General features: G+C 44.4%; 1 protein-coding gene across 23 annotated transcripts in view; it reads right to left on the bottom strand.

The window, feature by feature from the left end:
- Window positions 1–15,182, bottom strand: part of RBFOX1 (RNA binding fox-1 homolog 1) — a 2,117,065-nt gene that overhangs the window by 1,371,752 nt on the left and 730,131 nt on the right. The gene's annotated exons all lie outside the window — the stretch shown is intronic.

The following is a 15,182-nucleotide window of genomic DNA, read 5'->3' as shown; positions in this document are numbered from 1 at the left end:
CCTGACCACCCATCATGTGCCAAGATTTGACCTACCTTGTTTTGGGTTTGTCTATGTTTTGAGGCAGCCTCGGTTTCTATCCTTGACTGGGAAAGGGTGAAACGAAGGCTGCCATAGTTAGGAGACTCTGGATCTCATCCAGACAATGGGTATGACTATCCACCATCCTAATCTAACGTCATCCCTTTTCCCATAGGCCATTTTTTTTTACTCTTCTAAACAAAGGGTTTTTGTTTGTTTCTTTGTTTTTGTTATTGTTTTGCTTTGTTTTTAGATTATGAACATTAAGCTGGGTCAAAATTTATTATTCTAAGAACCGAGACATCTGCCTGTCTCTCTGCAATCTTATTAGTGACAACACTAAGCAAATCTTCAGTCTCTTGGGAGACTCACCGAAGCCTCACCAGATATAGATGAGTGGGGGGGGGTGTGGGCACAGTTCTTCACCGGCATGATTTATTAGCACTGAGATCACTGAATCTCCCAAAGAAAGAGAAGTACAACTCAAGGCAAGGCAAGATAAACTACATCCATCACACATTTCTTTGTGGAACAAAGACTCATATCCCCAAATATCTCATAGATACCAGATGAATGGAAGCTTTTCTCACTATTGATTCTAGTGCATGGGGTTGAAGCTTTTAATTGCATGTAAGAAGAATACATCATTTAAAGACCACTTGCCCTCTCATAAAATATTAGATGAAGTCTTATATCTTCTGAGAAGAGACTCAAGGAAGAAGCTTTGTGTTTATAATAATAAACAATGTTTGTTGAAAATCTTCAACACAGCACGGCCTCCTAATCACATCCAAATACACAATCTTATTTGGCCATTCTGCCATTTTGGAATCAGTACCTTCTTCTTTCCCAGCTAAAGATGACCATGTGACCCACAGACTCTAGAGCAAGTACCAAGAGGAACCCAGAATTACATGGAAGAGTCAAGAAATGCCTGTAGGTCTTGCCCACCTGGTCTCTAAGATCCAAGTACCAGAGAACTTCCTCTAGTATAGGAAAGTGCTGAGTAATCACACTCAATAAGGATCTCAGTTAACGATGAGGGAACACAGTGAGCATGCGTGGGTATATGACAGAGAAAGAAAGGGTGCCAATAAGAGAAAAAGAGATGCAGCACTGGAGAGAAGAACAGACCAGTAGGGAGGGAAGAGAAAGAGAAATAATTGAAAAAATATGAGAAGCAAATATGAATGTTGCCGCACATCAGTCGATCCATACTCACCTGCACCCATCCTTTAGCTACCAACACAACTTGACCCAACATGTTAAAACATTCCATCTACAGTTATATGGCGCGTTACTTTCCACAGCATCAAAGAGTCGTGCTGAGGTGTGCACTGGGAAAATCTCAGTTAAATACCACTCAAAGTATCAAGTCTATTTCAGTGTGTATATGGAGTGGAGTGGGGTAGGACAACGAATTAGCAGTGACTGATACAAGAGAGAGAAGAGAAAAGGGGAGAGGAGACTCAACCAGCCAGCCAATCTTCTCACAAACACATCTTGAAGTAACTAAGATGGCATAGTCTGTGGCTCCTTCCTTGCTATCCTCAGTGCACCCCCATGCCACTCAGGCATGTGTAGAATTCCAAGTCTGAAACTAACTCTTTAGGATCTAACTTGCAAAAGCCAGGTTCCCCTTTTCTAGGACAAGAGGTTTCTGTTAAAGGGTCTAGTGGAAAATTCTTAAAACCAAGGGTCATGACACCTGCCTCCCAGGTATAGATTGGCCATGAATTTGCATAAGAATCTTTAAAAGTCACACAGCAACTCTCTGATGTGAAATTAAAGCTTGCTAAATAAATCAAAGTGGTTTGGCATGTATATGTCTAGGTAGTATACACAAGTGTGCAGTGTGTAGGTGTGCTCACAAGTGTATGTGCTCATGCACTGCATGCCTGTGCATGTGGAGGGCAGAGGTTGGGGTCTGGTGTCTTCTTTCATCCTTCTACACTTTTTAAAAACTGAGACGGTATCTCTCACTGAGCCCAGAACTTAGTCCCAGCTGTCCAGTCAGATAGCCAGTGGGGCCCAAATAGTCATCTCAAAGGGCTGCCAAGACCACCAAGTCTTCATTGGACACTAAAGTCCAAATTCCAGCCCTTGCATTTGCAAGACAAGCATTTCATTTCTTTCTGTTTGTTTTGTTTTTAATTTATTTTAATTTATATATTCACTTTATATCATGATTATAGCCCCTCCTCTCCTCCTGGTCCCCGCCCCACCCCTTTTTACTATCCCCCTCCCCTTGTGCTCAGAAAAGGGGATCCCCCAGCAACACACCCCAGTACATCAAGTTGCAGCAGGACTGAGTTCACCCTTATGCACTAAGTCCAGGCAAGGCAGCCCCATTAGGGCAAAGTTATCAAAAGCAGGCAACAGAGTCCAGCACCCACTCAACTTACTAGGGGACAAGATGACATGATAGTATCTCTAAGTGATCCCCAAAATTCTACCAGAGAACTCCTGCAGCTGATAAATACAGCTGATAAAATCCAGAGTAGCTAGATACAAATTTAATTTTTAAAAATCAGTAGCCCTCCTGTACACAAACAACAAATTGGTTGCAAAAGAAATTAGGGAAACAAACCCTTCATACTAGCCACAAATAGTATAAAGTATCTTGATGTAACTCTAACCAAGCAAGTGAAAGAGTTGTATGACAAGAACCTCAGGTCTCTGAAAAGAGAAAGTGATGAAGATACTGGAAGATGGAAAGATCTCCTGTGCTCTTGGATTGGTATAATTAACTACTGAAAAGGCCCTTCATTTCTTGAGCAATCTCCAGAGTCTCTTGCTTGCCTGTCTGCTTGAGTTTTTTTGTTTGTTTGTTTGTTTGTTTTTGTTTTGTCTTGAAATAGTCTGACTCTGTAGCACAGGGGCGCCTGTCATTTGCAGCAACCCCCTGCCTCAGCCTCCTGAGTACTGGTATTACAGCTACAAGTCAAAATGCCCAGCAATAAATTTAAAACATACTTAAAACCTCTAGGTCAACCTAAGAGGTTTGAGAAGTTGTGTTCTCAAACTCTGTGCCTAATTCTTGTTCCTATTCTCTCACCTCTGGCAACTGTGTGCTTCCCACTTACATCAACTTTTTCCCTACCCAATAAAGTACGTGTTACAAAGCATATATAACTTTTTTAATATATGCAATTGTAAAGCAGAGCACAGGGAACATCGTCTGCCATGATAAGCAACACTTCCTGTCACACATGTTATCTGCCATCCTTCAACCCTCAAAGCACGAAGTCAAAACGTGGCCTCATTTTCCAGTGGGCATGAATGCCATCCCTTGCCCCTCCTCCGGCAATAATCTCTCCTCTTTGAGAAGCTGTGGGTTGCCATCATCATCAGGCCCCTTAGAAATGAGACGATCACACGACAAGCCAATATATAGAATTTCCGGTGGAGGGGGGGGAAGTGCTTCGTTGAAGATGTGCCCAGCCAGTAGCCAAGTTCACCAATGGAGGTGACGCAGGTCTAACTGAAGTTTGAGTTAAATGAGAAAACATAGACACATTATTCTACTCAACCCTGCTGTCTGTGTTGATGATGCTTCTGGAGTGATTAATGGCAGGATGCAAAGAGGAGCCCCATAGACCTTGGCTGTCAAGGTCAAAGGCACAGGCAGACAGAACCAGAAAGAGGCTGGGACGACACCCATTCTGAATTTAGCCTGCTGGCCTCCAAGTGTTGGCTACAGCCCCGGTGTTGTCGTTCCCCCTCAAATCCAGTCACACCACACACAAGATGGAGAGGCATATGGTGGCTTTCTCCCCGCTCGGTGTAATCGCGAGCTCTAATTTAAGCTCCAAACCTTTGAGAGTCCTTTGCCAGTGAGATAAAATATATAAGCCCTGAGATTCTGAGCACCATATTTCTCTGCAATATGCCTTGTAGCACATGGTTCGATCATTTCAAGAGTGGTATCCAAGGCAAGGTACAGCTGAGAAGAGAGACCAGCAGGCGCATGCTCCCTGAGCCCTCGGCGGAATGAAGTGTCATGACAATTCTCTGAAGAAGGCTGCAGGGAACACACCACCAGTGGCTTTACACACTTCACTTCTACTTGACCTCAAGCTGAGGGGGATGGAAAGTCCTCCTAGTCATTCCATTCTCTGTTTTTGCCTTTTAGATCCGACGTCAACTTTTATTTATCTTTTCATGTTACTTAAAATATTACATTTTATTTATTCTGAGTGTGCACGTCGGAACATGCATGTGTAGATTTGATGACAAATGCAGGAGTTGGTTCTGTCCGTGCTTTTAGCATGTGGATCCCAGGGGGTGCCACTCAACTCATCAGGTTTGGCAGCAAACACTGATACCGGCTGAGCCATTGACCTAGATTATTTGTTGTAAGTTTTTCTGCATCTGCATACTGTACTGGAAACATAGCTATACTTATACGCCATGCCTTCCTCATCTTACTATTCTTCTTTCCCCTTAGTCCTATTTGTTCCCAAAGATAGCTTTAATTCTATTTTTTAGGTCATTTATTCATATTGGTTTGATGTATCTACATAAACTCTAGGACCCACGGGTGAAGAAAACAGATGGTATTTGTCTTTCTGAAACTGACTTAGTCCATTTAATAAGATTATCTCTGGTTGTATGCCCTCCCCTGAAAACCACGTGGCTGTGTTCTTCCTTACAGCTGTAATGACCTGCTGTGTATGTACCACATTTCTCTTTCCCATTCCTCTCTTGTTGGATACTTGTGTTGGCTCCATAATATAGCTATTGATTTGCCCCAGATTCTGAAGGAAACCACTGAAGATTTAGAAAAATAAAATAATTTGCTCCAGGTCACCCAGTCTGATGCAGAAACCAAACTTCAAACACCAGCAACAAGACTGTAGAGTCCACAGGACCTCAGCATGGGGCCTAGTACGGAAAAGTGACAAAGCATCCACAGCGTGGCTTGCTTCATGTGCTGTAGGGCAAAAGGGGACTCCATGGTGTCGCAGGAGGAGGGCTAATGAAGATAGTCCTTGGTGAAAAACAAGAACACCTTTCAACTTTGACTCCTTGATGCTCAAGATCATTGGAGGACACACCAAGGCAAGGTAGATTTGTTCAAATGACTGTCCTTCATCCAGGAATTTTACCAAGCAAAGCATGCGAAGTGGAAGCACTTAACCAATACACAGGTCAGTTCCAGGGCACAAAAAAGAAGCAGATCTATGCTCCAGACTTACTGTGTCTTCTAGTTCCTCTTTCCCCGTCAGCAAAGAGTAATGAAGGCACACACCTAAATGCCAGGCCTAGAGAGCTTGGCTGTCTGACTGAATGGTATACACTTGCATATGTTGACTACAGAGACAGTTGTCTCTTCTGTTTCACAGGGGCAGAGAGGAGAGGAACACAGTGCATCAGTGTCCCAGTAGAATGCATCTCATCTGAGATGTATGTTACCCTACCTAGCTGGTCACAGAGAATCCTGGAGATTGTCTGAACTCAGAGACATCAGAGTCAATGAAGCATCTTGGTGTGCTGGTTCAAATGGGAAGGGCCCCCATAGGCTCTTGTATTTGGATGCTTGCTCCACAGTTGGTGGAACTGTTGGGGAAGGATTAGGATTAGGAGGTGTGTGGTTGGGAGTCGACATCAAGCCGTTTCAAGTCAGACAGCTCACCTTGCTAAATGTGGATTGAGATGTGATTGCTCAGCTACTGCTCGGGGCCATGCCTGTCTGCCTGCCTGCCTGCCTGCCTGCCTGCCTGCCTGCCTGCCTGCCTGCCACCATGTTCCCTGCCATGATGGTCACAGACTCTAACCCTCTGGGACTATAAGACCCAAATTAAATATTTTCTTTTATAAGTTGCCTTGGTCATGATGTTTTATCACAGCAATAGGAAAGCAACTAAGACGCTTGCTTTCCCAGTTCCTGCTGTGAGTGCCCGAAATGGTTCACAATGCCTCCAGTGAGGGCTGGAGAGCTGTCTCAGCAGTTAAGAGTACACACTGCTCTTGTGGAGGACACATGTTTAATTCCCAGCACCCATGCCAGGCAACTCACAACTGCATAGAACGACAGCTCCGGGGAATCCAGGGTCCTTTTCCGGCCTCCTTGAGAGACTATACTCCCATAAACGTGTACATAGACATAATCAAAAGTAAAATAAGTCTTTTTAAAAATTGTTCTGTTATTGGAAAAGATAGGAAAAATCACCTCCTTGTATTCTGAGTTCTCCCACATCTGGGCCACTCCGCCTCCTTTAGTAATCCTGACAGAAGGAGATAGAAAAATGGCATCGTTCTTTTGACTGTAGGCAGGCCACCCTGCATGTCATTTGCTTGCTTTGAGGCTTGCCTTATCTCTCTCCCTCTGAACCCAAAAGTCACCATTCTGCTGACGAGGATAACCTGAACAATTTGGAACAACATGGACTAGGGGAGGGAGACCTACTGTTCTAGCTGCACTTTTCCCTGCGGGCAATTAAAAAATAAACCAACAAGGAAAGGGAGAGATGCAGAGAGAACACACACCTGCTTGCGATGAGGATGAGGACGTGGCCCCATTCCCAGTCCTTGTCTACAGGCGTCCACAATGACCCGAGGAGATCGTTAATGAACCCTGCCACTCCTAAGCTCCACAGAGGTTCCGCACATCACAAACAAACAAACGTGCATGAAAACTCACACATCACGAGCTAAGTCACAAGCCCTGTGAGCAGCTTCTCCCCACTGCCAGGGCAGATGACTCCACAATGACAACCGGGCTTATTCTGAGTTGGCAAAGACAGGCATCTCTGAACCAGTGCAGAGAGCCTTCCCAGTGCACCTGGGGAAAGGCGCGGTTTCCTGCTCTGAGTAGAAACGCACAGACGCCGTTCCCAGTGCTCCTGTAGGCACCATGGGTCTACCTGTGCTGCTATCAGCTTCACACAGAAGGCCTGCCATGTCTGGCTTTATAGCATCTTCTATGAAAGCACTCAGCATCATATCCATCTGAGAGATGCTGGTAAACAAAACAATTGCACAACAGCAGGTGGGAAATGGAACCATTCTGAGGTTTAGGATGCCACTGGAGGTTGCAGAGGTCATTGAAAACCACACGGATGGATGCCAGAAGATTCTCAGTGCCAGACCCAAGGATCATCACAGGTTAGAGAAATAAATATGTTCAACCTCCACAAAACTGCTCAGCTTCATTTTGCAGTGTGCTGAGGGTCCCTTTTGGCTACTCAGATTTTCTCTCAACCGTCTTACGACAGGAAATCCAATTGCTTTTCCAATCTAATAATGCCAGATGCAAACACTTGGCTGAAAATGATCTGCATGAGCCTCCAGTCTCGGCGTTGGGGAAGTTGGCCACACTCTGCCTTGAATTTGAAGATACAGTTACGCAGGCTCCCTCAGTTCTTGACCTGCCCATTTCTACTTCACTCTCCTCAGGACTTCTAAGACTCCCTTTCATTTACAGCTTTATAGTTTTTTAATTTAATTCCCAAAGCTGGTAGCCTTTTGGTAGCTGGGAAATAAAGAGTCAGTTAGGAAATATAAATGGGGACAATATATATTGATCTGTATTTTGTTTTCCTCACAGCTGAGGCTCTCTGGGATCATATGCCTCTTTGCTTTCTCTGACATAGACAATACCATCAGGGAAGCGCTGCCAGTCAGGTTTATAAAGACACTGTGTATTGTTGGCATCATAGTTCCTGGCGAAAACAAAATCAATAACAGCGGATAAATTTCTGCTCGAATCTTTAATTGTTTCTTGGTCCTTTTGGAAGGAAAAAAAATTCTGGTTCATATTAGAAAATAGAGATAAGCATAAAAAAAAAATCACTTCAAGCCTGTGTCCTTGAGATAATGCCAGGAGGTATTTTGGCTAAAAATTATCTATAAACATATAAGCATACAGGAACATGTGCATGCCTGTGTTTACAATATGTATATGTATAATACGTACATGTCAGTGTGATAAAAAGGCTGCTATGGAAAAAATGAGACTAGTTCAAATTAAGTATATGCTCACATGAACCTGCGTGCATGCAAACTGTTAGTAGGAAGTAGCATTCTAAGGGACGGATGACCCCCAGTAGAATGGCAACCTCTCTTCGGGCATATGCCAAGCACGTACAGTATTGCTGTGGGCCACCACTCCCTCTGCATGTCTTTCCAAACTTACATCAAATCCAAGAAGTTTCTCAAAAAAAAGTATTTTACCTTCCTTCCTAATGTTGAACGAACCTGCCTACTTTGTCATTTCTTCTTGGGCCCACCTGTATCCACATCTCTAAACCAGACTCACGTGTACATGAGTCTCTTTTATGAGTCCTCAGATTCAGTTTCACTCCCCATCTCTTTTCCAAAGGACTCTCTGTACCACCGTGGGGCGTAAGATCCCACGCCCACTTGCTCTACCAGGTCCTAAAGTCCTACTCCTTAACACTCTTCTTAGAAAGGACCTAGAGGCTTCATTTTTGCCCAGCATCCCAGTCCTCTCTGCTTCCTCTCTCCACACTGGCCTTGCTTCCTGTTTCTCAGTGTGCCATCCTGAGCTTAGCCCAAACCATCCCCCCATCTTTTCTTCTTCCTCCTCGCATTGCCAAAACCAGTTTATCTGTCATTAAAACATCCCTAGTCATTTATATCTATGGGGTACCTTCCTTGATATCCTACAGGCAGACAGCCCTACACCAGCTTTACTTTCCCCATCAAAGCACAGGTGTGGCTGGGCAAAGGATGGCAAGTGTTGTGTGATGGTGGACCTATAGGAAAGATGCCTCTCTTGGGCATCACTGCTCCCACTGATACCTCCTTTATCCAAAAATTATTATTCATGACATCAAATCAGTACAATTAAAATGCAGCACCCAATATCTGCCTGGCAAACACAAACTATTTCAGTAGACAGACAGAAGGTCGGAAATCCTAATAGCTCATCAGAATCTCAAGGCAAGAAGATGTGAGACTGAAGAGACATATCCAAACCAGCACACTGCCCTGATCCTGCACACGGTGAGAATTCTGCAATGCTTATTCATGACGAATGATCCTGAGTGCACTGGAGACTAAATGCTTATTTCCTCTCCCTTCCATCAACACTCACAAAATGTCTACTGCTCTCACTCGGGGTAATGTGTCAGTATTACCTGCAGACACAGCCATGGCAGCATCTGTTCCCATCTTATGTCCTAATGTCAAGGCTCTTTACAGTAACTTGCACTCCATCCATGTGTATACCTCACTCTCCATACCTGTCTTGCTCTTCACAACCCCTTGTCAGTCTGAAACCAACAACCACTGGTTTTATGTCTTGTTCTCCTAATCTGTTAGCTCCTCCCATCACACAGCTGCCTTTGCACTCAGTACCTCACTGAGTACCTCCTGAACAAAGTCTGTAACTTTACAGACTTTCATGGACCATGTTTTCATTTCTCCTGTTTTGACTCTATGTTCAACAGCCATCCCTGCCTGAAGACTCGCCCATTTCTTTTCTCAGTTATAATAGTCTCTGTTTCTTCAAACTTAGGCCAAGTTACCATTCAGAGAATGTAAATTCTTAGCACCACACTTGACCCACTTTCATGTCTGTTGCTAAACAGAGAAAAATACTCTTACAAAAAGCAACTTAAAGGAGAAAAGTTTGGGCAGTCCCTCGTGACTGAGAAGTCAAGGCAGAAACCTGAAGCAGCTACCCACATCACATCCACAGTCAAGAGTAGAGATAACCGAGTGCATACACGCTCACCATCTTCAGTCTTAAAAAGTCCAGGTCCTGACCCTAGGGAATGATGCCACCCACGGTAGGCTGGATCTTCCCATGTCAATCAATGGAATCAAGGCAATTACTCACAGACTTCATAGGCCAATCAGATCCAGGCAACCCCTACACGAGACTCTCTTCCAGGAGATCCCTACACTGTGACAAGTTGACAATTAAAATTAACCATAGCACCACCTTAATCCAAATCTCAGCTTGATCATATTCTTTAATGTGTTAATTTACACATGAGGGTCTTTTGGGTTCACTGCGGTGCAGTGGTGAGCTATAAAAAGCACTTCATCACATTTGATTTCTCTGGTGTGGTTCTGCTATGGCAACAGGATTTCACAGGGCGGTGAATATACTATATAGAGACACAGCCCCTTTAAAGCAAATATTTGTCTTTTTCTTCTGGTTGATCCTCCTGATTCCATAGCAAGAAACACACACCATAGAAGACAATAATGACATCATCACAGCAATACAAGATTGACTTTAAGTCACAGCTCCTTAGCCCAGGAAGGAGACTGCCTGTCCATAGCACTGAGAGGGATAATAGGACAACATACTTTGTCACTCTGTTCTGAAAAGGACCTGTCATAGCCCCTGTTCCTTAGCATGTCAAGGACAGATCCAGCTCTCCCTCCAGCTTTCTAGTCCCTCATTCATCTACTCTGCCATCCACATTTGCTTTTTCTTTTAAGTCAATGATTTATGTAAAATTATGTTTTAAAATCCAAAAGTAATGATAAGTTTGCAGTCTTTCTCCAAGTTTTATATTTCGTAAGAAAATAGACATGAACAATTTATACCCAGAAACACACAGAGGTAAAATATTATCTTCTATGTGCATAATTTTGTGGCATTTTTTAAAATGCTCAGTGTAAATTATGCCATTTGTCTCCCAAGCCCTGCAAACGCTATTTTTCTGTGAACAAGGATGCGGTGGAGAGAGGCTGGTGGGGATGGAAGAGTGAGGTTCCGGTTTGAATCCAGCTATTGAATACTCAAGTGGCCTTAACCTCTCTGATCTTCAGTTTCTTCATTGTCAAACGGAGATAATCAGCTTATTGTCAGTATTGAACCGCCTTGTGCCACCGATAAGATCACCTCCTGGGTGGGCAGGGAGGGGCGGTGGGAGGGGGAAGCCTCTTTGGAAGGCGTTCAGGAGGGAACAGAGGGAGAGAAATGGTAGCAAATATAGACCCGTTTTATTTCAGAGCTCTGTGTAAGGGAGATCAGGGAAACTGAGCGGCAGATGGAGGGGAAGTGGAATAGCAAGAGAGGTTTTTTTTTTTTTAAGGCTGCATACATTACAGTGTGTGCACATGGTGACGGGGGTGGGGAGGCGGGTGACGCTGTCTATCAGGAGAGTTCTCAGTTCATACCTCCGTCCCAGCCCTTTGCTTTGTCCTGGTGAGTCTCCTGGACACTGCCATGTGGGAACCCAGTGCACAGCTCATGTGGAACATACCCAACACACAAACTCTCTCTCCTCTGTCTCCCTCCCTTTCTTCTTCCTAAACACCTGCTCCCATTGCAAACCTCTTTGGAAATGGATTTTCCAAATGCTCAGAACAAAACCCCTGCAGGAAGCACATTGTCCTCTCTCTTTTGTATGTACCACATGCCCATCCACTCTCTGAGTACACCATGTCCACATGTGACATGACATCATCTCCACATGTGACATGCCCGGGATATCCAACCCCTTCCCACACATGTACACCTGGGCCTGCTCCGCCTCATCTCTCATCGGTGCGGTTGTCAGTGCCCTAAGCCAGGCTGGATTCCTGACTTCTGCTTGCTTCTATTACGCTCTCCACCAAATTGTCCAAAGCATGCACTGCTCTGCATTGTTCCTGTGCTGGGCACCCCCATACCCCAGCATCTTTCCTTTTACAAAGTAACACCCTAGGTCTATACCATCACCCTGAATGTCCTAAATGTCTAGTCCCAAACTCTCCACCCATGCTCTAGGGTCGCATGGCACCATGCTCAACTGTCAAGGTACCCACTAAAGTCATTCCGAACTTCCTGTGAAGAAAATAAGCGACCTATAAGGTAGTGACCTGCCCTGGGCTGTCTGCTCTGCTCTTCCCAGGACTCCACCTATCAAAGACACATTCCTAGACTCTTCTCCTGCACAGTGACATTTGCTGTCCAGACTGTTGCATCCTACCCATCCCTTACTTTGGTTTTCTCCAGTCATTTATGCTATCTGAATGTAATACATCATCTGGCATTTTTCTACACATTTTCTATGTCCTAATGGCAAAAGCCAAACTCAGTAGAATTGGAGTTTCTTCTAAGAGATAATTTTGATATTTCTCATGTTGGAATTCAGTAAGTACAAAATAAAATTATTAAAAAAATTAAAAGTCTATATTGTGATATTTCTGGTTCTCAGTTCTTGTATCCTCGGCTAACCAACAGGGGTGAACACGTTTCAGTGAAGCATCCCACGACATGGCTAGTGGAACCTTGTTAATGGTCACACAGTTATTCCGTAGTCATGCATTTTATTTTCACAATTAAACATTTCTATTACAAATGAGTCATGTAGAAAATAGATTCATCTGTTTGAACAGGAACACTGAGGAACAACTGGAAAGTAATACTGTGAATCACGGGTTCCTGAATGTTCAGAAAGAGCCACGGTGTGCAGCATGATCTGCCTTGCCTGTGGGAAACACTCTTTACTATACATTTAAAAATCACACTGTATCATCTAGGGTGAAATGAATCTAAAGCACTTGCATTGCTAGTAGTAGAAAAATGGTGAAATAAACACTAGATCAATTCAACTCATCTTTAATTATTTTGCTAAGTGGCAATCAAAATAATCAGAATAAAATATGAAGACTACTTGTGTGTATGAAAACAGAATTAAAAATGAGTGTCTATTATGCATTTCATTACCTAAACACATATCCATAAGAAAATAGGACACACTAATAGCGATCTTCTTAGGTTATTCAAATGAATGATTTTCCTTTCTGAAGTAACTTTGGAATGTGGGTACTATTGCATTAATTAAGAAATGACACTTTCTGAAAGTAGGGAAGAACAACGGTAAGTTCACTTAATTAGAAGCCAGTAAACACTTCAAGTTTCTTTTCCTTGTGTGTAAGGTGTGTGTTAGAGGTGGGCTGTGCACATGAGTATGCAGACATGCATACACACATGCAGGTGATAAAGGAGATGGTCAGTGGGCACACACACACACACACACACACACACACACACACACACACACACGGGTGATAACACACACGCTCGGCCTTATTGCTTTGAGACAGGGTCTTTCACTGAATCAGCAGGTGACTGGCCAATATTACTGTGAGCTCCTGCTGACCACCTGCTGCTGTTTCTCCAATGCTGGGGTTATTATGAGCATGTGCCATCATGCCAGGCTTTTAATATAGATGCATGGGTTCAAATGCAGATCCTCATGTTTGCAGAGCAAGCATCCTTACCTACTGAGCATCTCCCACGCACCTCAGGCATCTTACCTTGCAAGAACTTGCCTAACAGAGGACACGGTTCATCCCTCTTTCTGAGTCCTAATCTTCTCTGACACAGAATAAACTTACAATCTAGCCTTATAGTGGGGGAAGATGAGTGCCGGGGACCACACGCCGTGGCTAGTATTCAGGATAAGCATGCCCTCCTCTGGCAGGCCTTTCTAGAAAGACCTCCCCAGATATGCCAGGCCAGTGCTATAGTGCAATGGAGGATGTAAGCAATTCATCAGCTCTCTAAAACCCTGCCTTCTTCTACATTGATTTAAACTGGTGGCATTTAGTAAACATTTGATACCAGATGCAATGCATAGATGGGAAAAAAATGCTAACACCATCCTAGAGCCCCAGCACATAATTCATGAAGATTACGAGTTGAAGACCACCTGGCCCATATAATGAGATTCTGTCTGAAAAAGCAAATAAACAGAGCTGTGGAGATGGTAAAAATACTTCCTATGCAAGTGTGAGGACTTGAGTTTGATCTCCAGAGTCCAGGCTAAAAAAGAAAAAGTAAAAAGTGTGGCGCAACGCATCAGTAATCCCAGGGCTGTGGAGGTGGAGACAAGCAGATCCCTGGTGCTGCCTAACAACCTGCCAATCCAGGCCAGCCTACTCGGAGATGCTCTAAGCCAGCGCGAGCAAGGTGGACGGTTCCTGAGAAAAAACACCAAGGTGGTCCTCTGGATTATACACACATACACACACATGCACATGCACACAAACACACACACACACACACACACATACACGCACGCTCATACATGCACACAGACAGAGACGGAGGCAGAGTGACAAAGTCTGAGACAGACAGAGACAGACAAGTAAAGTAGTCATAACAATAGAAGAACAACAGAAGGAAGAGGAGATGGGGCTGTGGATCCTGGCTGGAGGGACGGGCACTGTGACAGTGAGTGTTCTATATTTGAGAGGGTATAGAATCTCCAGAGAACAACCCTCCCTCCCACCACCACCCACCCCAACCCCAGAAAACCTATAGGAGTTACATAGATTAAGGTCAGCCCCTGGGCGTGTCTCTGAAGGACTGCCATGCTTAGGTTAACTGATGTGAGAAGACTAGCCATAAATATGGACAGGACCATTCCCAGGGTGGGAATCCTGGGCTGTATAAATGAAGAAAAGGTGCTGGGCAGTAGTGTTCACCTCTGTCTTCCTCCTTACTGTGGACATAATGTGACCAGCAGCTTCAGATTCCTGCCAGCTTGACTCCCTCACCATAACAGGCAAGACCCTTGAACTGTAATCCTGAATAAGCCCTTTCTCCCTTAAGTTGCTTTGGCCAGAGTATTTTAAGACAAAGCCAGAGCCACGTACCACAGCATCTAACCCCTGGGGCAGTGGCCAGTGTGGTGAAGTTACAAGCTAGAGAACTGTCTTCTGCAGATGGTCCGTTTCCAAGGTAACAGACGAGTGATCCTGGGCTCAGATCCCGGCACGCATATGCCATCCACACTCAGTATCCATTCTTTGCAGGGCTAAGCCTACTTCAGAAGCCAAAGGGCTGCAGCAGGAGCATGGCTCACATGAAAGAGGAAACTGTGGACAAAGGCCTTCTAGGAAGAGAAGGACTCAAGCAACCAAAATACCTGTTCTCAAGAAAATGCCTCTATTTTATGCAACTAGCAGGGTCACCTTTGAATAGCTTATGGGACACACAACTGTACGTAGCTCCATGTTTCCCTGGACATTTGCTTTAATGGCGCCTGATGAGACCTGGATTCCTAGACTTCCGTCAACTCTCGGCTTCTCTGCGTTAAGATGTCCAACCTCCAGCGTCGTCATCATCCATACCCTCGCATGCTGGACCCACAAAGGCGTCCAGCCAGCCGCAGGGCAGTCTACCCGTATGGCTTCAGTCCTCATCAGTACAGGCAATGCGTTCTCTAGCAGACATT

This window comes from Acomys minous, assembly GCF_964271855.1.
Source record: "Acomys minous genome assembly, chromosome: 16".
Taxonomy (NCBI): Eukaryota; Metazoa; Chordata; class Mammalia; order Rodentia; family Muridae; genus Acomys; species Acomys minous.
This window is presented reverse-complemented; position numbering and strand designations above follow the sequence as displayed.